Consider the following 22,507-nt stretch of genomic DNA (forward strand, 5'->3'; position numbering starts at 1 on the left):
TTCAAGCTGGGGAAGAGCTCCATTTTGCAGGCTCTGCAGAATTGTAATAAGTCCTGCAAGGCCCAGATCTCAAGTGGGTGCATGTTCCACCAGGCCAGGGTTGGAGCTGAAAAAGCTCTGGCACTGGTCAAGGTTAGGGGGATGTCCTTAGCCAAGAGATGTTGATCAGATGAGCATAAAGCTCTTTGGGGGACATATGGAGACATTTGACTTACATATGGAGACATTTGAGCTGCTGTAGCATCGAGGGAGCTGGGGAGACCCTGGCATGGTGTAGTGGTTAGAGCGCTGGGCTTGGATCTGGCAGACCCAGGTGCGAATCCTTGCTCTGCCATGGACGCTGGCTGGGTGACCTTGAGCCCACCTTGCAAGTAGATGCCCTACCATCGAACAACATCCTTCCAAACATAGGTTGAAGCTTTGGCACCTCATTAAGAACTGATGCAGAAGAAGAGTAGATTTTTATAACCCGCTTTTCTCCACCCTAAGTATTCTCAATGCATCTTACAATTGCCTTCCCTCCCTGTCCCCTCAATAGGCACTTTGTGAGGCAGGTAGGGCTGAGCGAGTTCTGAGAGAATGGTGACTGGCCCAAGGTCACCCAGCAGGTTTCATGTGGAGGAGGGGAGGAATCAAACCTGGTTCTCCAGATTAGAGTCTGCCGCTCTTAGCCACTGAGCCACACTGATAGCTGGTTTACCAACAGACAACTCTGGAATCAGTTAAGCATCCAGTTTGGTGTAGCCAGTTTGGTGTAGTGGTTAAATGTGCAGACTCTAATCTGGGAGAACCAGGTTTGATTCCCCACTCCTCCACTTGCACCTGCTGGATGACCTTGGGCAAGCCATAATTCTGTCAGAGTTGTTCTCTCAAGGACAGTTCTTTCAGAGCTCTCAGCCTCACAGGGTGTCTGTTGTGGGAAGGGGAAGGGAAAGGAGTTTGTAAACTGCCTTGAGACTCCAAGTGAAGGGTGGGGGATAAATCCAATCTCTTCTTCTCCTCCTCCTCCTCCTCCTCCTCCTCCTCCTCCTCCCCGCAGAAGGCCCTATATCAAGACCCGCTGGTGGTGCCAAAATGAGAAAAGCTGTGCCCGCCTGTAATGACCCAGATTTCCCAACCTGTGGCCTTGAGCCAGGGCAACTCACACAAGGAGTCCTTCAGCCTCCGAACTCTTCTCTGATGGATGATGAGGAGGACACTTCTGAAGAGTCATGAAGGGAAGAGAAGGTGTCGGCTGCTGAAGCTGGTTCAGTGGAGCCTGAGCGGTGGATGTTGCCTTCTGACACACTTCCAGTGATGTCAGGGGGTGTGGCATATGCAAATAAGTTATGCTAATGAGTGATGCTAATGAGCTCCTGCACTTCTTTTTCTACGAAATTACCCCTGTCTCTAACGCAAACAAATGTCAAAGATCAGCTTTAGCAACTTCAGCAAAAAAGAAGAGAAAAGAGAGGTCTACAATGTAGAGATTTATAACCAACAGTATCTCAGTGTAGCTTCAGCAGGGGCCTTCCGGAGCTTTAGCCAGGGAGTGCTATTTCCTTGGCATTTGCTTATTGTGTATATCTCTTTCATGATGTGTGTGCGTGTGTGTGTGTGTTTGTGTGTGTGTAGTGTGTGTGTTTCCTTCATTTGTAGCCTGCCTTTCTCTCTGAGACTCAGGGTGTATTACGTAATCAAAAGAGGGCGGAGTTCCCTCAAATACTTCTCATCATCCTTTGATCCGCTTCTGAATTCCAAGTCTTATCTGGTTGTTGGGGCTTCTTATCTCTAACAGTTTCTTAACACCTAATCCTTTCTATTCACCATTTTCCACCCACATTATCTACTAGTTGGGCTTTTAAAGACTACCTTTTTGCCTGAATGCTTGCTTAGCACCCTGAACTCTCAGATATATTTGTTCTGGGTTATGAAAATTGTATTACATTCACTGTCATTTTCTTAAATGTCTTAGCCACAGTTATTCTCGATAGTTATGTTTATTGTTATTCACTATTTCTTAATGTTAAAGAGGGCTGAGGATAGGCCTGGGGGAAAGCATCCTGTCCCTTTAATAGAGGCTAAACATCTGGAAATGAGCAATGATGCTTTTCATGGCAATCCTATGAATTAATGACCTCCAACATGGCCTATTGTTAACAGCCATGCTCAGGTCTTTCAAACCAAAGGCTGCAGCTTCCTTGATTGAGTCCATCCTGCTGCCTTCCACTTTTCCTAGCACTGTTGTCTTTTCCAGCTACTCTTGTCTTCTCATTATCTGACCAAAGCACAATAGCCTTAGGCCCTGGTCACACGGAAGGTTTTGGCCCGGGAGAGGGACGGATCAGGGGTGCAGCAAATGGGCGCGGTCTTACCGGAACATTTGGGAAGTGGCGCGCACCCGTCCCCGATCCGGCCCTTCAGGCCGAAAACCCGCAGTAAAAAAGAACCACCCCCAGAGGAGGACTTACCGGGAACGCCGCATCAAGCGCGGCCGTGGGATTGCCGCCGCGCTCGTTGTCCGGAGCAATCCAGGCTCTCGGCCGAACTGCGCATGTGCACACATGCGCAGTTCGGCTGCCCTGCTCCCCTTTCAGTGGCTTCCCCCCCGGCATCTGATCGTGCCAGGGAGGAAGTGCGTGGCGGCTCAGTGGATCTATGTGATCCCGCCGCCGCATGTCTCTTTTGGTGCAGTTTTAAAAAGCCGCACTTTGCCGGTGCCCCCCCCCCCCCCCCGGGGCAGGGGCCTTAGTTTGGTCATTTTAGCTTCTAGGGAGAATTCCGGTCCAAAACCCAATTATTAGTCTTTTTGGTGGTCCACGGTATCAGTAAAACTCCCCTCTCCAACCCCTCATTTCAAAGGAATCGACATTCTTCCTATCTGCTTTCTTAATTGTCCAACTTTCACACCCATATATAATAGTGGGGAATACCATGGTATGAATGAAGGTGATCTTGGTTGGCAGCGACACATCTTTACACTTAAGGATCTTTTCTATCTCCTTCATGTCTGCCCTTCCTGGTCCCGGCCTCCTCCTGATTTCTTAGTTGAAATATATGAAACTGCCTTATACTGAATCAGACTGTTGGTCCATCAAAATCAATATTGTCTACTCAGACAGGCAGCAGCTCTCCCAGGGTCTCGGGCAGAATTCTTTCACTGGAGATGGTGGGGATTGAACCTGGGACCTTCTGCATGCCAAGCAGATGCTCTGCCACTGAGCCACGGCCCCTCTGCAGCCATAGCTGCGGTCTCCCTTTTGGTTGATGATGTAACAAAGGAATACAGAATCTTGAACAATTTAGCATTCCATTACACTCCTATTAAAGGGACGGGGCATTTTTCTCCAGGCCTGTTGCCTCCCCCCCCCCAACAATCAACAACGCCATAAACTGAGACTACAAAATTAGAGATTGGAACGTGAAAAACAATATACTGCATGTAATAAAAACAGTATAATACATGCAACAAACAACAAAATAAAACTGGATTGCAAAGTTAGGGAAACGGTACAGTGCATACAGTGAGCAACGCAATGAAACCAACCTACAGCTTCACAGCCAGTAACTATTACCCTCTTCCACATTCCATGCAGAGAATCCCAGATGAGACGCTTGCCTCCATTTCATTAATCTGCAGACTCTTTTTGCTTAACACACAGCAGCAGCAGAATTCCTTTTGTTCACCACAAAAGATAAAAGATCAGAGAATCACCCACAAGTGGTCCCGGACCTGCAGTTCTCTATAAATAGCAGCAGGTGGAGCGAGACAAGTTTGAAACTGTGCTTTGAAGGGCTAATTGTGCCAGTGGAGTATTTCAGACAACAGCTTTGCTGCTGCTTGAACCCAGATCAGCACATATATTTTGCTTGCATTCAGTACGTTTTGTTCTGGAAAGCCTGAGAATGGAAACCATGGCAGCAATTCCAGAATGGTGATCAGTAGCTGCAAAAATAAACAGGAGTCTTGTGGCACTTGAAGACAAAAGTTTGTTTGTTTTATCTAGTATAAACTTATGTGGATTATAGTCCACTTCATCAGATGCATAAATTAGGCTGTTTCATGTATGTGTGTGTGTGTATAGAAGTCTGAAGAAAGGGGGCCACACCAAGGCAAATGAAGAAGAAAAATTTATTTATTATTTATTATTTATTTATTTAGATTTATATCCCGCCCACCCAGCCAAGGCCGGCTCAGGGCGGCTTACAAACAGAATAAAACATACACAGCTCCTGAAGTACACAGAAGTACAAAAGAAACCACAATCTGCTAGTGTTACAGGCCCACAGAGGTTATGAGGGCACAGCAGCATGTGTTGATGGCAGACAATCACAGCCACAACTATGTGGCAGCTTGGTGTTAACACGTGCAACCATAATGTGGCCAAAAGAATCAGGCCTCACAGAGATAGGCCTCAGAGCTATTTATTTTTAATTGTAGGTCAGGCAATAGTTAAAAAGAGGTATCCTTCTACACTCAAACTGAAGATTTTCATACTGAAATCCCAGTTCTTGGAGACTTAGGTTCCTAGGCCTAGAGATATTTGGTGTGTGGAGGGGGTGCAAAGAAAGAAGAATCCTTAATAATTATACAACCCCTATGCGTTTCGCGTGCAGCTTCATTGGGGGAATCTATTGTGAGAGACACTGAAAAAGAATCTGAAAGGTCAGTATGGTTCTTTAATGTCAAATTAACAAACCATTTAAACAGAGATTCCTTTGTAATTATGTAATATGTAATATAGTTCAATGCTGGTTCGATTGTATAAGTAGTGATGTCTATGAGTTGTACTCTGCACATGTTCTGTGGAATCGTCCTGTATTTTATCAATCTTTAAATTATGACGTATTAAACTTGCTTTTATATTTTGTATCTCTCACAACAGATTCCCCCTAACAAAGCTGCAGGGGCTGTGGTGGCTCAGAGGTTAAGGCGCTGAACTGCAGACTGGAAGGTCTGTAGTTCAGCAGTTCGAGACCCAAGTGCCGCATGACGGAGTGAGCTCCCGTCTCTGGCCCCAGCTCCTGCCAACCTAGCCGTCCAAAAGCAAGACATTCCAAGTAGATAAATAGGTACTGCTTTGGTGGGAAGGTAACAGCATTCTGTGTGCCTCAGCGTTTAGTCATGCCAGCCACATGACCACGGAAAAGTCTTCGGACAGCGCTGGCTCTTCAACTTGGATACAGTCTTACACATGTCAGGTCAAGTCCATTGGCCCATGCGTGTAAGATTTTGGTATTTTTTTCATGAGGTGTGATTGGGCCCTCATATGTTTTTTAAAAATTCTTTGCTAATAAATACACGTATCTTTATATTATATACATTAATTTTTTATTGTTGACCCTCTATTCTGTTTGACTTACTGTTGGGTGTTACAAGTCAAAACTCTTCAGTATTTACAGGGTTAATGATGTTTGTTAAGTCACATGTTTGTTTGTAACCAATCTGTTTAGACAACAGAATGCCCGGGAACTTTGGAGCTAATTTGCTAGTCTGATTGGAAACCAAGGTGTCAAGTATTTAGCATATCGGTTTCTCCTCCCGTTCTTTTGTTCTGACTAGAGAAGGAGACGCCATTCGTCTCTTCCCGTTTTACCTTTTAGCTGTAAGGATGTAGACATATTAGCTCTTTGTTATTTTCATATCCTGTGTACCTTTTTCCCATGCTAGGTTTATAGTAAACGTTTATATTTTAATACACACCATGGACTCAGTCTCTTAATACTCTGCTGACTTACTCAATAAGAATCCCAACACTTACCTTTTTAGGTTCTGGTTCCCAGGTTCCAGGGTTAAGCTCCACCCTTTTTTGTCCTGACTTTCTGTTAAGGCCACCTCCCCTCCACGGCTGCACAGCCAGCTTGAGCGAAGAGTTATGAGGATACGATGGGGGCAGATGTATGGGGAGAGGACGAGAACAATGCAAGGCATCCTGAGCCCTGGAACTAGGGTTGCCCCCTCTGGGTGGGGGGATATCGGGAGAATCTGGGGGCGGAGCCTGGAGAGGGCGGGGTTTGGAGAGGGGAGGGACCTCAGCAGGGGAGAGTGCCACAGAGTCCACCTCCCAAAGCAGCCATTTTCTCCAGGGGAACTGATCTTTATTGTCTGCAGGGGTCATTTCCTGCAGGAGCACACAGGAGCGGAGCTCCGGCAGTAAGGAGCCCAGGGGGTGGGCACATGCAACAAGCCCCACCCCCTGCTCCCAGCAGCCCTCAGTCGGACCAAGAGGAGCAAGAAGCAGCCAGGTAAGTTGCAGAGCCCCCCCATCCTGCCTTCAGGTACAAGCTCTCCCTCCTCTGCGAGGACAGATCTGCATGTTACCCCCCCCCCCATAGCTAGCAATCCAAAACAGTCCATTGGTGCCTGAGCGGTGGGTGTTGCCTTCGGACACACTTCTGGTGATGTCAGGGGGTGTGGCATATGCAAATAAGTTATGCAAATGAGTTATGCTAATGAGCTCCTGCACCTCTTTTTCTACTAAATGACCCCTGATTGTCTGGAATGCAATTATAATACCAGGAGAGCGCCAGGCCCCCCCCCCTGGAGGTTGGCAACCTTATCTGGAACCCCTTCAGCCATTGCAAAGATATGGGAGACCTGTGCTTCCCCCCAAGGGGCGACCCTGTTTACATGATCCAGTGTAGAGAAGTTCCCAATTTGGATTGTAGGCTTTCCCCCCATTCTTTTATAATGCAATTAAACTAATGAGTGGTACTTGGTGGCAACACAGCCTCATGATTTAGAAGCGGTGTAATTAGATCACGCTCCTCACCAACATCTGTTAACATCCTGTCAAATTATTTTCAAGACACTGTTTACTGATCAGATGTGCTCCGTGTCGAAGAGGCGCATCCGGCGTGGTGCTGGGTACACCGAGGAGAGTTCTCGAGGGAGGAAAAGAGATTTCTTCCATCAGTCTGAGACTGGCACCCCAAAGGCAAACTGGAAAGGAATGTCAGAGTTCAGGGCTGATGCTGGATAGATGCCCTTGAAAGGACATTGATCGGGTCCACACGTGCAGGAGAAGGAGGGGGCAGCATGCCGAACTAGTCAAATGGACCCCGACACTTCAGACTGAAAAGACTGAAAGCCAGTTTGGTGTAGTGGTTAAGTGTGCGGACTCTAATCTGGGAGAACCGGGTTTGATTCCCCACTCCTCCACTTGCAGCTGCTGGATGACCTTGGGCAAACCATCTGTCAGAGCTGTTCTTGAAAGAGCACTTTCTGTCAGAGCTCTCTCAGCCCCACTTACCTCACAGGGTGTCTGTTGTGGGGAGGGGGAAGGGAAAGGAGTTTGTAAGCCGCTCTGAGACACCTTTGGGTAGTAAAGGGCAGGGTATAAATCCAATTTCTTCTTTTTCTTCTTTTACCTCACAGGGTGTCTGTTGTGGGGAGGGGAAGGGAAAGGAGTTGGTAAGCCGCTCTGAGACTCCTTTGGGTAGTGAAGGGCGGGGTATAAATCCAATCTCTTCTTCTTCTTCTTTTACCTCACAGGGTGTCTGTTGTGGGGAAGGGAAAGGAGTTGGTAAGCAGCTCTGAGACTCCTTTGGGTAGTGAAGGGCGGGGTATAAATCCAATCTCTTCTTCTTCTTTTACCTCACAGGGTGTCTGTTGTGGGGAGGGAGAGGGAAAGGAGTTTGTAAGCCGCTCTGAGACTTCGAGTGAAGGGTGAGGTATAAATCCAATCCCTTCTTTTCTCTTCTTCTGCTTCTGCTGCTGCTTTTGCTGCTGCTTCTGCTTCTTCTTCTTCACAAACATACTCCCTGCAATTCTTGTTTTTATGTAAGCTGCCCGGAGCCGACTTCGGCCAGGAGGGTGGGAGAGAAGTCTAATCAATCAATCAAAGCTAATAAAACAAGGTTCTATCCAGCACCCTACATTCATTGGTTGGGCTTCAGTTTTGAGAACGGACATTTTTAGTGAATAGGCAAAGCGAAAATGAGAGAGAAAGAGGAGTTGTGGCTCAGTTGTAGAGCATCTGCCTGGTGTGCAGAAGGGACCAGGTTCAATCCCCAGCACCAGTCAAAAGGAACAGGTAGGAGGTGACGTGAAAGACATTGGATGGAGACTCTGGAGAGCTGCTGCCAGTCTGAGTAGGCAAGACTGACCTAGGGGGACTGAGGGTCTGATTCAGTAGAAGGCGGCTTCATGTGTTCATGGCAAACTTAAACTAGTTGAAGAGCAGTGCTCCCTCTAAGAGGTGGAGTCCTGTGAGCAAAAATTCTACTCTGTGAGCTACCGGCATTAAAGTTGTGAGCGAGCGATTTGGCTGCTGCATAAATGAGTTTGCTCTGGAGCCGTCCTTCCTGTTTGAAGACAAAAATGTGTACGCCGGAGGCTAAAAAAACTGTGAGCTAGCTCACGCTAACTCAGCTTAGAGGGAACACTGTTGAAGAGTCTCCCCCCCCCCCCGCTTTTCACTGAAACTTGGGAGCAGTAACGGTAGGCCCGGTGTTTTCTGAAGGTCAGGAAGGAGCCAATAGTGTGCAATTTATGGGCAAAGAGCATTTCAAATGGGGTAGAGTTGAGGTACCATCAGTGAAAAGTCTTGGCTGTGGATTGATGCTACCCTTGCATCAAGAAGAAGAGTAAGCTTTATACCCCACTTTTCTCTACCCTAAGGAGTCTCAAAGCAGCTTACAGTTGCCTTCCCTTCCTCTCCTCACAACTGGCATCCTGTGAGGTAGGTGGGGCTATGAGAGCTCTGAGAGAACTGGGACTGGCCCAAGGTCACCCAGCTGGCTTCATGTGGAGGAGGAGTGGAGAGCCAAACCCGGTTCTCCAGATTAGAGGCTGCCACACTTAACCACTATACCACATTGGCTCTCTCAAAACAAGGCCTCAGCCAACGGCCAAATTCCCAAGCTTGTTTATTCATTTAAGGCATTTCCATCTTGCCTCATCTCCTCGGACTCAAATGAGTGAAAGATGAAGCAGCCAAGCTGCAAAGATATAAATAGTAATCTAGTTAACAAAATTAAAGCACATTAGAACACACAGTTTCCCAATTTTAAATGGATGCAGAGTTCAAACACGTGGGCTCAGCTAACTCACAGCTAGATCTTTGGGAATGATGCCCCTCAACTGAGTGGAATAGGACTACCTTTGCACAGGAAGAGACAATCTCTGAACTATCCTATTCCCAACACCTCAAAAGGCCAAGTCTGAAGTGAGTCTGCAAACAAGCTGACAATCAAGATGGGTAGCCATGTTAGTCTGTCTGTAGCAGTGGAAAAGAGCAAGAAGAAGAGGAAGAGGAAGAAGAAGAGGACGAAGAGGAAGAGATTGGATTCATACCCCGCCCTTCACTTCCCAAAGGAGTCTCAGAGCGGCTTACAAACTCCTTTCCCTTCCCCTCCCCACAACAGACACCCTGTGAGGTAAAAGAAGAAGAGGAGATTGGATTTATACCCTGCCCTTCACTACCCAAAAGTGTCTCAGAGCGGCTTACAAACTCCTTTCCCTTCCCCTCCCCACAACAGACACCCTGTGAGGTAGGTGGGGCTGAGAGAGCTCTTGACAGAAACTGCTCTTTTTCAAGAACAGCTGTGCCAGAGTTATGGCTTGCCCAAGGTCTTCCAGCCAGGTGCAAGAGTCCCGTAGCACCTTAAGGACTAACAGAATACGTGGCAGGGGAGGAGCTTTCGTGAGTCGCTGCTCACTTCTTCATTTAGATCGAGATGGGTGGCCATGTTAGTCTGTCAGTAGCAGCAGAAAAGAGCCAGAGCCCTGGAGCACCTTCAGGACTAACAGAATACATGGCAGGAGATGAAGTTTCATGAGTCGCTGCTCACTTCTTCAGGTACAGCTAGGATGGGAGTCCATCTGCGATCCCCTCTGCACTGGCACCTTGACCTGGATGGCCCAGGCTAGCCTGATCTTGTCAGATCGTGGAAGCTAAGCAGGGGCAGCCCTGGTTAGTCCTTGGGATGGAGACCACCAAGGAAGTCCAAGGGTGGTCCACTGAGGCAGGCGGTGGCAAGCTACTTCTGAATATCTCTTCCCAGTGAAAACTCTACAGGGTCACCATAAATCAACTGTGACTTCACAGCACTTTCCACCACTTGGGTGGAGACCATGTGGCCATTGCTTTGATTCAGGGCTATCTAAAATGTTCAGACTCACATTGTCGGGTGGCCAGTCTCAAGGAGGGGCCTGGGGCTCTCTCAGAATTAAAATCGGCCTCCAGACTACAGAGGTCAGTTTCCTTTGGAGAAAATGGTGGCTTTGAAGACTATCAACAAAGAGATCCAAGCAATTCCTAGAGTAGTTTGACATCCGTTTTGGGTTTACCCACAGTGTTCCCTCTAAGCAGTGGAGTCTTGTGAGCAAAAATTGTACTTTGTGAGCAACTGGCATTAAATTTGTGAGTGAGCAAGTTGGCTACTGCATAAATCAATTTGCTCTGGAGCCATCCTTCCTGAGCTAAGACCAAAATGTGTGAGCCAGGGGCTCATACTAACTCAGCTTAGAGGGAACACACGAGCAAAATGCCAGCTGGATTTTCTCTAGAAGTGACAAGGCCATCACCTGACGGGGCCCTCTGTGTCCCTGCCTACCCCAAGACTTCTGCCAGTTTCCAGACCTAGTCTGAAAGCATTAAAAAAATTGTGAAAACACAGATGATGTCCCACTGATAGCATAGAAAGAAAGAAACAAAGAGGGCGAAAGAACCGCCATAAACTGCTTCAAAAGTTTGTGGCAGTTCATGACAGGTCGGTTCGCAAACCACAAATGGGGCAAAATTCGTGATGAATTTTGCTTCATGGTTTGGTTCGTGCCCATCCCTACTAAAAAGTAATAAATTGCAGGATGAAATGTGGACTGTACCATCTCCTGACAGCTATCAATACCAGATCCCACTCCACTCCCTCCCCCAAACGACAGCATGGATGAACCCAAAGAATGAGAACAGAACTGGTTTATAAAAGGAAAATGCACAGAGACTGAACAAAAAAGAGTCAGTATAATGTGCTTAGACATACATATGAACACAGCAACCACCAGTCTGAAAGCATTAAAAAATTGTGAAAACACAGATGATGTCCCACTGATAGCACAGGAAGAAAGAAACAAAGAGGGGGAAAGAATTTAACCCAAACATTGGGATCAAGAACCGAAAAGGTTAACAACAAATGTAATAGAGGGCCTACAGTTAAAACCAGTATATGTAGAACAAGCGGTGGGCTAATCACGTGGCCGGCTGCCATACGCAGCTAGTGGGCAGAGGTCAGTTTATTGGGTCACAAAATGTAGTCCTGGTCTGCAGTATGAGAGCTACATTCAAGTCCAGCAGCACCTTAAAGGTAAAGGTTCCCTTGCTCGAAAGCCAGTCGAACTTGACTCTAGGGTTGCGGTGCTCATCTCCGTTTCAAAGCCGAAGAGCCAGCGCTGTCCGAAGACGTTTCCGTGGTCATGTGGCCGGCATGACTAAACACCAAGGCACATGGGACGCTGTCACCTTCCCACCGAAGTGGTACCTATTTATCTACTTGCAGTTTCTTGCTTTCGAACTGCTAGGTTGGCAGGAGCTGGAACTAGAGATGGGAGCTCGCTCCATCATGCGGCACCCGGGTCTCGAACTGCTGAACTACCAACCTTCCACAGCCTGCAGTTCAGCGTCTTAACCACTTGAGCCACCGCAGTTCCTAGCAGCACCTTAGAGACCAACAAGATCTGGGAGGGGTATACACTAGCACACCACTGTTAATGGGACTCACCAGTCTCCGCTTATTATATGACTGTGAAGCAACAAAGAAGAAGGAGGAGTTGTAGGAGGAGGAGAATGAGGAGGAGGAGGAGGAGGAGGTGGTGGTGGAGGAGACTGGATTTATACCTCAACCTTCACTACCCAAAGGAATCTCAGAGCGGTTTACAATCCCTTCCCCACAACAGTGAGGTAGGTAGGGCTGAGAGAGCTCTTTAGAGAACTGCTTGTGAGAGAACAGCTCTGAAAGAACCTGTAACTGACCCAAGGTCACACCAGCAGCTGCACGTGGAGGAGTGGGGAATCAAACTCAGTTCTCCCAGATTAGAGTCTACATTCCTAACCACTGCACCAAATTGGCTCTCACAGATGTTCTCTTCGTTTCCCCTAGTACTTACTGAACTTTGACAGCAGAGCTACACTTAACTTTGAGTTAAACAGCTTCCTATGACACTTATAATAAACATTCCCATGTAATACCCCAGCGCAGATATCTTAGCACACTTTTAAGTGCTTAAATATCTGAAAATTGTGGCCCGTTGAGCTTTCTGATGCTTTCAGACTGCGACGGGCGTCTGGCCCAATCCACTGGTGTCCACTGTCTTGATTAAAAATAGTTCTGTTTCGACTGTGGAATGAATTCTGATGGGAGGCTCGGAGAATGACAGACTCTCTGCGTCTAAGATCTGGAGCAAATCTATTTTTGCAGGCCTTCTCTATCCACCCCTATGTTGCCTGAGCCCGTATACTCGTAACAACTTTAGCATCACACGCACCCCTGCCTGACTGTCCGCCCACACCCTCCTGGCGTCCTTTCTCTGCTCAGATGGGATAAAGCGCATGGAAGTTGGGAGTCCTGGTGTGTTACGGAGAATTAATATGCACTGTCTCCACAAAATGGAAATGAAGGCATAACACTTATTCCTACAATCAGTCAGGCAGAAATTTCTCCATGTGTTGGGCTAGAATTGTGTCTCCAGATATCCTGTATTCACTTTGGGTCCATGTTGCTCGCCCCTTATTTGTAACACACTTAGGGTTGCTGCTCTGTGCTTAATTACGGGCTATGTTTCTCCTGGGTCAATTCAGTCCAATGTGTATTGCAGATTCTGTGCAGGTCCACTTGGGATCAGGACCACAGTTTGTGAGGAGAGGGGCCTTAAGCCTTCCCTCCTATGCTGTTTTCCTGACCTGAAACAGCCCAAGGGTTGCTGTTTGTCACATTGGGGAGACATCTCATCAGGGCACAAGGAGTCCCCCAAGGGTAAACAGCACCTCGTTGGGCCGTTGCAGGTCTCCTCAAGAACTGCAGTTCCGATCTGAGTTTGGTCCCCTCCTCACAACAGACACCCTGTGAGGTAGGCAGGGCTGAGAGAACTCTTTCCGGAACTGTCCTTGAGAGAGCAGCTCTGACAGAACTATGGTTTGCCCAAGGTCATCCAGCAGCTCAAACCCGGTTCCCCCAGATTAGAGTCCGCTCACTTTAACCACTACACCAAACTGGCTCTCCACCAAACTGGCTCTAAAAGGTTACACAGATTTTTTTTAATCTCCTGCCCAATTAATCAAGGGTGCATTTTTCATCAAAGTATTTTCAGTTGATTAATCTAATGGATTAATCAACTAAACTTTTCAACCCTAGTTGTACCCATTGCTTCATTTTTGTTGTTGTTGTTCAGTCGCACAGTCATGTCCGACTCTTCGCGACCCCATGGACCAGATCACGCCAGGCCCTCCTGTCTTCCACCGTCCTCTGAAGTTTGCTCAACTTCATGTTCGTTGCATCTATGACACTGTCTAACCATCTCATCCTTTGCTGTCCCCGTCTTCTTTGACCTTCAATCTTTCCCAGCATCAGGGTCTTCTCCAGTGAGTGCTCCCTTCTCATTTGGAGGCCAAAGTATGTGAGCTTCAGTTTCATTATCTGGCCTTCCAGGGGACAGTCAGGGTTGATTTCTTTTAGGGTTGACTGATTTGATCTTCTTGCAGTCCAAGGGACTCTCAAGAGTCTTCTCCAGCACCATAGTTCAGAATAATCTATTCTTTGGCGCTCGGCCTTCCTTATAGTCCAACTCTCGCAGCCATACATGACTACTGGGCATACCATTGCTTTGACCATGCGGACTTTTGTTGGCAGGGTGATGTCTCTACTTTTTATCATGCTGTTTAGGTTTGCCATCGCTTTCCTCCCAAGGAGCAGGCTTCATTAGGTTCTCGTATCCATCATGCGTTATACTTCCACTCTGTTCCCCAAATGCTTATGCTTGGATATATTGAAGCAGATGACCTTGACTTGCCTGGCCAAATTCCTAGGCAATGTTATCGCCCAAATTGTTCTCAGTTACGGTTCCCAGTGGGGTCCTACTAGCCATTATGCAGAAGAAAAGTCAGGTTTGCCTTTGAAAGGGTGTGCGCATACATGCTCTCAGTTGACCCATGCAGGGATCCCTGAACCTTTTTGAATCTGCAGGCACATTTGGAATTCTGAAACATCATGATGGATGCAGTCATGAAATAGAGAGGAGGAGGAGGAGGAGGAGGAGGAGGAGGAGGAGGAGATCGGATTTATACCCCGCCCTTCACGCGGAGTCTCAGAGCAGCTTATAAACCCCTTTCCCTTCTCCTCCCCACAACAGACACCCTGTGAGTTGGCTGGGCTGAGAGAGCTCTTTCAAGAACTGCCCTTTCAAGGACAGCTCTTGTCAGAACTGTGGCTTTCCCAAGGTCATCCAGCAGGTGCAAGTGGAGGAGTGGGGAATCAAACCCGGTTCTCCCAGATCAGAGTCCACACACTTAACCACGACACCAAACAGCCACAATTAGCTGCCACAAAATGCTGGCTGAAGGAGGTGAAGCCACCTTTAGTCACGCAGTGTAGTTACCTTGTGCTGTGGCGGCAGCTAATGCCAGAGCAACATTTAAAAAAAAAATCTGGATGGCTTATCAAATTTCCAGTGGCCAATCAGAATCCTTGCTGGGCAAAAGCCCCACCTGGCCCCCCACTTTCTAAAAACACTTGGCGGACACCAGGAAAGGTTTCAGTGGGTGTCATGGAGCCCGTGGGTACCCTGTTGGAGATCCCTGGGCAATAATGTATCAGACCATTAGGCTATAAAGGGCAGTGTCTCCCCTAAATGGGAGCAACTTTACAGGTCCCCACTTCTTTTACATCACCGACTACCAGATCCGTTTAATTGGAGATGCCTGGGGACTGAACCTGGGACTTTCGGCATGCCAAGCAGATCCTCTCCTACGAGTCACAGGTAGGGAGCTCCTCCGTCACCTTAAACCGCTCTCCCAATGTCAAAAGCAGCCGTGAGGGTTGGGTTTGGATTGGAGCCCGTGACCCTGGAGAAAGATGTTTCTTCCTTCTCCCCTGCCCCATTGCCCATCCCCAGACTGGCTACCAATTCTTCTCTGGGATGAACATTAAGATGCCGGTTGTTAAGGATGTGTGTGTGTGTGTGTGTGTTAAAAATTATCCACCCCGGGCACCAAATAAGCTAGGTATACCACTGTATTGTTGAAAAATATTTTATCGCTTTCCCTGACCTGGATAGCACAGGCAAGCCCGATATTCTCAGATCTCAGAAGCTAAGCCAGTTTGGTATAGTGGTTAAGAGCAGTGGACTCTAATCTGGGAAAACCGGGTTTGATTCCCCACTCCTCCACATGCAGCTGCTGGTGTTACCTTGGGTCGGTCATAAGCAATGTTCCCTCTAAGCTGTGGAGTCTTGTGAGCAAAAATTCTACTTTGTGAGCGACTGGCATTAAAGTTGTGAGCAAGCGATTTGGCTCCTGCATAAGCTAGCTGGCTCTGGAGCCATCCTTTCTGAGCTAAGACAAAAACGTATGAACCGGAGGCTAAGAAACTGTGAGCTAGCTCACATTAACTCAGCTTAGAGGGAATACTGGTCATAAGTTCTCTCAAGGGCAGTTTCTCTCAGAGCTCTCTCAGCCCCGCCTACCTCACAGGGTGTCTGTTGTGGGGAGGGGAAGGGAAAGGGAATTGTAAACCGCTCTGAGACTCCTTCAGGTAGCGAAGGGGAGGATATAAATCCAATCTCTTCTTCTCTCTTCTTCTTCTTCTAATCATGGCCAGCCCTGTCTAGTATTTGGAAGGGCGACCTCCAAGGAATACGAGGGCTGGGACGCAGAGGTATTGGTGGGTGTCATGGTGCCCAAGGGCATCAAGTTGAGGATCCCCAAGTTAGTTATACACCCTGGAAAACACCCACCCAGATCCCCATGGCTGCGCATTGCAAAGGTAGACTGATGGGTGAGCATTCTCTCCGGGAATCTTACCGGCCCTCCCTGATCCTTTCACTGAGAGCCCTATGAGAAGTCCAAAGGAAGCGGAGCGTTCCACCAGGGGATACCACCTGGCCTGTAGCTAACATGGGGCCCATGGGGCATGGCCCCCTAGTTTTTCTTCTGGGCCCCCTCCCTCCTGGGCTGCCCCCAAAGTGCTCCAACTTACCACCTGCACTGTACTTCCATTTAATTAGCTGGTGAGCCCCCCAAGGCTCCCTCCCAACAAAATTCCTTAGGTACAGGGCTGGATACCACTATGATTTTTTGATGGCCTTACCAAGTGGTCCCTATTAGAATGCAAGACTAATCTTACAACACTGGAAGTGTCCTCATTAATCCGGCCCTGCCTGCACCAGGAACATATCGCAAAACAAGGCCGGGAGTCGCGGTGGGAGGAAAAGGACATTGCCACAGCTCTGGCGTAATGAGGAGCCATCATCATCAGATGCAGGAAATTGGCACATCTGCTTTTCAGGCTGTTGATCCAACTGTGTCGCTGAACGCGCACCCTGGCAAGTCGATGGCTGTCGGATGTGCTCGGCAAAGATGTCTCTGCATAAATATTTACATAATTCCCCTCCAGGCAGCAGTGCTGGAAGCAGTTGTTTTTTTAACACGCCTGCTCCCATGTGCAAGTTCCTCTTCCCCTCCCCTGATCCTGAGAAAGTGGTGCTGACTTGACATGATGAGGTTCGCCTTCTCTTCTGCTCTATCTTTCCCTGGAAGAGGGGAAGAGAGGAAAAAAAGTCCCCAGCATGACCTGAACGGGGAGTTCATTCTTAATCCGGATGGCTTCGAGTCAGGGTTCCCAGCTCAGGATTGGGAAATACCTGGAGATTTGGGGGGTGGAGCCTGGGGAGGGCGGGGCCTGTGGAGGGGAGGGCCCTCAGCGGGGTCTAAGGCCGTAGAGTCCACCCTCCATTGCAGCCATTTTCTTCTGGGGAACTAATCTTGGCAATCTGAGATCTATGGTAATATCGAGAGATCTCCAGGTGTCACCTGGAGATTGGCAACCCTGGTTCAAGTAAAGTCTGGGCAGCCCTGCCGGTGAACCTCCTGGCTCTGGCATTTGTTTCAGCAAAGGAGGCCAGGCTTCAAGCACTCAGAGGAAAGGATAGGCCCATTGGCATTTTGTTTGTTTGTTAGGGGGCCCAATGTGTAAAGTGGAGAGCAGCCCATCATGCCAAACAGGACCACGAAACTGCAGGGGAAATCGGGCGAAGACGCGAGTCAAAATGCAGCCCCTCAGCTTCGGGTGTGAAATTGACCAATAGTGTCGGGGCAAACGGCGGCGCAACCTCGAGGCAGCTCTAGTGCGAAATCAGCCCAAGATTTGACTGAAAGTCCAGTCCTGGTTTTGCAAACTAACTGCAGTAGAAATAAACCATATTCAAACTGAATCTGCTTTGACTTGGATAGGCCAGGCTAGCCTGATCTCATCAGATCTCAGAAGCTAAACCGGGGCAGCCTTGGTTAGTATTTGGACGGGAGACCAACCAAGGAAGTCCAGGGTTGCTACGCAGAGGCAGGCCATGGCAAACTATCTCTCAACATCTCTTGCCTTGAAAACTGTACGGGGTTGCCATAAGTCAGCTGTGACTTGACAACACATTCCACCACCAAGATGAATCTTGGATTACAATGCAAGAGATTCCCAAAATTCCTGCACCTCCGCTAGCACAATCAGTCACAAGCGTTGCTCTGAGACACTACATTTCCCCAAACACCCCTTACTATGGGGAGGACCTCCTTGTGGCCAATATTCATTTGTTTATTTATTCATTAAAACATTGATACCCCCTCTTTCCTTGTGGTTCAAGGTGGCTTACGATAATAGTTAAAATATCCCCAGCTAAAACCAAAGAGGCAATAACAAGCTTCCAATCCCTCCCCCCTAAAAGATGTCCCCCAATTCAAACTCCCTCAAAAGCCCTGGCAAACAGGCAGGCCTTGTGGTATCTCCTGAAAATCTTGAAGGAGCCCCCCCCCCCACCAGGGATCTCATTCTGCAGAGCTGGAGGCCATGATGGAAAGACCCAGGCTCTGTTCAATGACAGATGGGCCACCCTAAACAGCGGGACAGCCAACAGACAGCAGCCTGAAAACAGTAGCTGGTGCACAGGGACATGGAGGAGGAGGAGGAAGAAGAAGAGTTGGATTTATACCCCGCCCTTCACTTGGAATCTCAAAGAGGCTTAACGGCCGCGGGCACACGGGCAGGAAAATGTGGGGGGGAAGCGTGGCTGTTTGCCCCAGGGCAAAATAACGCGTGGTTGCGCCAGCAGACGTACTGTGGAGGTCCCGTGGAGGTCCCGTGGTAGGGGGGAGGTGCCGAGCACACCACAATCCTGCGCCACGGCAAAGAAGCATCGCGACAAACGGGTGTTTTTTTCTCCGGACACCAAAGTGTGCACATGCCCTGTTGGGTGCTCGTGCGCATCCCATGGACAGTTGGGAAAAAAACCCTTTATACGAGGGGGCATGGGCGGGTGCCGGAACTACCACCGGAAACGCGATCAGACGCCCGCCCTTGCCCCGTAATTACCGGAAACTAGTACCTCCGAGGTACTAGTTTTTAACCGTGCATCTTCGGCGGGAAGCCTCAGGTTCGGCACGGGAGCTCTACGCTTCCCAGATGTGGTGGTGAGATCGCGCCCGGAAAATCCGCCTATCTTCCATCTCTCTAGCATGCCTAATGCTCCATGTGACCGCAGCCAACAATCTCCTTCCCTTCCCCTCCCCACAACAGACACCGTGTGAGGTAGGTGGGGCTGAGAGAGCTCTGAGAGAAGCTGCTCTTGAGAGAACAGCTCTGAGAGAACTCAGAGGCCGCCCAGCTGGCTGCATATGGAGGAGTCCGGTTCTCCAAACACGGTTCTCCAGACTTAGAGCCCACCATTCTTAAGCACTACACCAAACTGGCTTCTTCAAAATATTCTAAGATTAGTGAGTAAAGCGGAGCGTTAAACATTCATGACGAGCCCACTTCCTCAGAAGTTTTTTACAGTTGCGTAACGGTTACCCTCATACGTCTAAACAGATATTATTTGCTCCTCATAAGCCACAATTTCTGAAGATCCAGTATGATTTATCTCTAATCACTGATGAGAACATCTTGTTTGGCCAAGTGTTCACTACAGAGAAGGGTGACGATGCTTCCCTTTCTTGTAGGTCCAACTCTTGGATTTTGTTCACTTCCCTAAACTGTGAAATCTTGTGAGGTAGTCAGATATTTCAGGCTAAAAGCCCTGTAGCATAACAGCCTTCCCCGTACTGCCACAGATGTGAGTCACACTGAGTTCCATGAGACTATCTCCCCAGTAATTGTATGACTCCCATTTTTAGCATAGGAAATCCCCTTAAGCTATTTGGCTGCCCTCATTATAGAAAGCAGTTTGCTATTATAAATTGTCCAGTCATCTATTAGGAAACATTGGGTGGGATTCAGGCAGTTTTTCCACTCAGTCTCAGCCAGTTCCTCTCCTTATGAACACCCTTAGCACACATCGTGTTTGTACCTGTAAATATCATGATTCCCAATTTAGCTTTGTGGTGGTCAAAGGGGACTTCTTCTTCTTCTTCTTTTTGTTCACCAGTAGACAAACTAGCTGGATCCAACATTCATAATGTAGTGGTTTCCCCACATTAGGATATACAGCACACGTGCAAAGGTGTTAAGGTCCTGTGCCTGCTAGAGGATGTAGTGATGGCCACAGGAATAGACAGCTTTAAAAGGGGATTAGGTAGATTCATGGAGGACAAGTCTATCAATGGCTACTACCCTTGGTGACTAAACTCCACATTCAGAGGCACTAATCCTCTGAATCCCAGTGCCCTGAGGCAACATCAGAGGAAGGCCTCGGCCTCCGTGCCCCGTTGTTGGCCCTCCAGAGGAACTGGTTGGCCACTTTGTGAGACAGGATGCTGGACTAGATGGACCACTGGTCTGATCCAGCAGGACTCTTCTTATGTTCCTATCAGGGGAAGGCTTCAGCCTCTATGCCCTTGTTGTTGGCTGTCCAGAGGAACTGGTTGGCCACTTTGTGAGACAGGATGCTGGACTAGGTGGACCCCTGGTCTGATCCAGCAGGGCTCTTCTGATGTTCTTATGAAGGCCTTGGCCTCCGTGCCCTGTTGTTGGTCCTCCAGAGGAACTGGTTGGCCACCTTGTGAGACAGGATGCTGGACTAGGTGGACCCCTGGTCCTGGTCTGATCCAGCAGGGCTCTTCTGATGTTCTTCTGAAGGCCTTGGCCTCCGTGCCCTGTTGTTGGTCCTCCAGAGGAGCTGGTTTGCCACTTTGTGAGACAGGATGCTGGACTAGGTGGACCCCTGGTCTGATCCAGCAGGGCTCTTCTGATGTTCTTCTGAAGGCCTTGGCCTCCGTGCCCTGTTGTTGGTCCTCCAGAGGAGCTGGTTTGCCACTTTGTGAGACAGGATGCTGGAGTAGGTGGACCCCTGGTCTGAACCAGCAGGGCTCTTCTGATGTTCTTCTGAAGGCCTCGGCCTCCGTGCCCTGTTGTTGGTCCTCCAGAGGAGCTGGTTTGCCACTTTGTGAGACAGGATGCTGGAGTAGGTGGACCCCTGGTCTGATCCAGCAGGGCTCTTCTGATGTTCTTATGAAGGCCTCGGCCTCCGTGCCCTGTTGTTGGTCCTCCAGAGGAGCTGGTTTGCCACTTTGTGAGACAGGATGCTGGACTAGGTGGACCCCTGGTCTGATCCAGCAGGGCTCTTCTGATGTTCTTCTGAAGGCCTCGGCCTCCGTGCCCTGTTGTTGGTCCTCCAGAGGACCTGGTTTGCCACTTTGTGAGACAGGATGCTGGACTAGGTGGACCCCTGGTCTGATCCAGCAGGGCTCTTCTGATGTTCTTATGAAGGCCTCGGCCTCCGTGCCCTGTTGTTGGTCCTCCAGAGGAGCTGGTTTGCCACTTTGTGAGACAGGATGCTGGACTAGGTGGACCACTGGTCTGATCCAGCAGGGCTCTTCGTATGCTCTTATCTTAGCCACACGGGTTAGGCTTGCCAGTTTATCAACTGGTCCCCACTGCTGTTTGTAACAGCAGCGTCATCTGCAAGCAGACAGGGGGCCACGCATAAACCTCGACACTATGGAAACCTTCCCTAGCTGACTTGTATCACTCATGTGGAAGTTAAAGGCACCAGAGTAGGCCTGGCTGTTTTCTTTCCTGGTCAGCTGGCAGCCTTCATGTGATGCAGTTGGCAAGACTCCTCTTGCCTAAACTACAGAGCTCACAAGACTTGAAATATATGAATTTTAGGTAAAGGTTTCTCTTGCTCGAAAGCCAGTCGAATCCGACTCTAGGGTTGCGGTGCTCATCTCTGTTTCCAAGCCGAAGAGCCAGTGCTGTCTGAAGTCATTTCCGTGGTCATGTGGCCGGCATGACTAAACGCTGAGGCGCACAGAACGTTGTTACTTTTTCACCATGTTGTAGTTGTTGGAAATTAATCTGGTGAGTCAAGAGGTATTTCCATTAGTCCATCCTGAATTCATTGAGTGACCTCAAATTCTAGTATTGTGGGATAGGGAGAAAAAGCTCTGCCCTCACCTGGATGGCCCAGGTTAGCCCAATCTTGTCAGATCTCGGAAGCTAAGCAGGGTCAGCCCTGGTTAATACTCGGATGGGAGACCTCCAAGGAATACCAGGGTCATGCCATGGAGGCAGGCAATGGCAATCCACCCCTGAATGTCTCTTGCCCTGAAAGCCCTACGGGGTTGCCATAAGTCAGCTGTGAATTGATGGCCTTCTCCACCACATCTACTTTCTGTACCCCACAAATAATTTTATAAGCCTCTATCACATCTCTTCTTAGTTGTCTTTTCTCTAAACTAAAAAGTCTCACCTGAAAAGCCCCAGACTCTTTAGCCTTCACTCATAGGAAAGGTCCTCCAACCTGTTAATCATCTTGGTTCCCCTCTTCAGTACTTTTTCCATCCCTGAAATATATATTTTTTGAGATGCAGCAAGGAGAACTTAATGCATTCTAAATGAGACTGCACGAGGGATCCAGATAGGGGCATTATCAGGGGTCATTTCCTGCAGGAGCGCACAGGAGCGGAGCTCCAGCAGTAAAGAGCCCAGGGGGCGGGCACATGCAACAAGCCCCACCCCCTGCTCCTAGCAGCCCTCAGTCAGAGCAAGAAGCAGCCAGGTAGGTTGCAGAGCCCCCCCCCCCCCACCCCCCCCTGTCCAAAACAGTCCAGTGGCACCTTTAAGACCAGGTTTTATTCAGGTACAAGCTCTCCCTCCTCTGTGAGGGCAGATCTGCATGTTCCCCCCAATAGCTAGCAATCCAAAACAGTCCAGTGGAGCCTGAGTGGTGGGTGTGGTATATGCAAATAAGTTATGCTAATGAGCTCCTGCACCTCTTTTTCTACGAAATGACCCCAGTTTGGCGGGCATTATGATAGTTCTTTTGTTATAATCCCACCCGGGGGGGGGGCAGAGAGATGGGGTTTTGTTTTAAAACACGACCTTTTGACCCTTT

This window comes from Gekko japonicus, unplaced genomic scaffold (genome assembly GCF_001447785.1).
Source record: "Gekko japonicus isolate JY-2015 unplaced genomic scaffold, Gekko_japonicus_V1.1 scaffold2874, whole genome shotgun sequence".
In the NCBI taxonomy this organism is placed as follows: Eukaryota; Metazoa; Chordata; class Lepidosauria; order Squamata; family Gekkonidae; genus Gekko; species Gekko japonicus.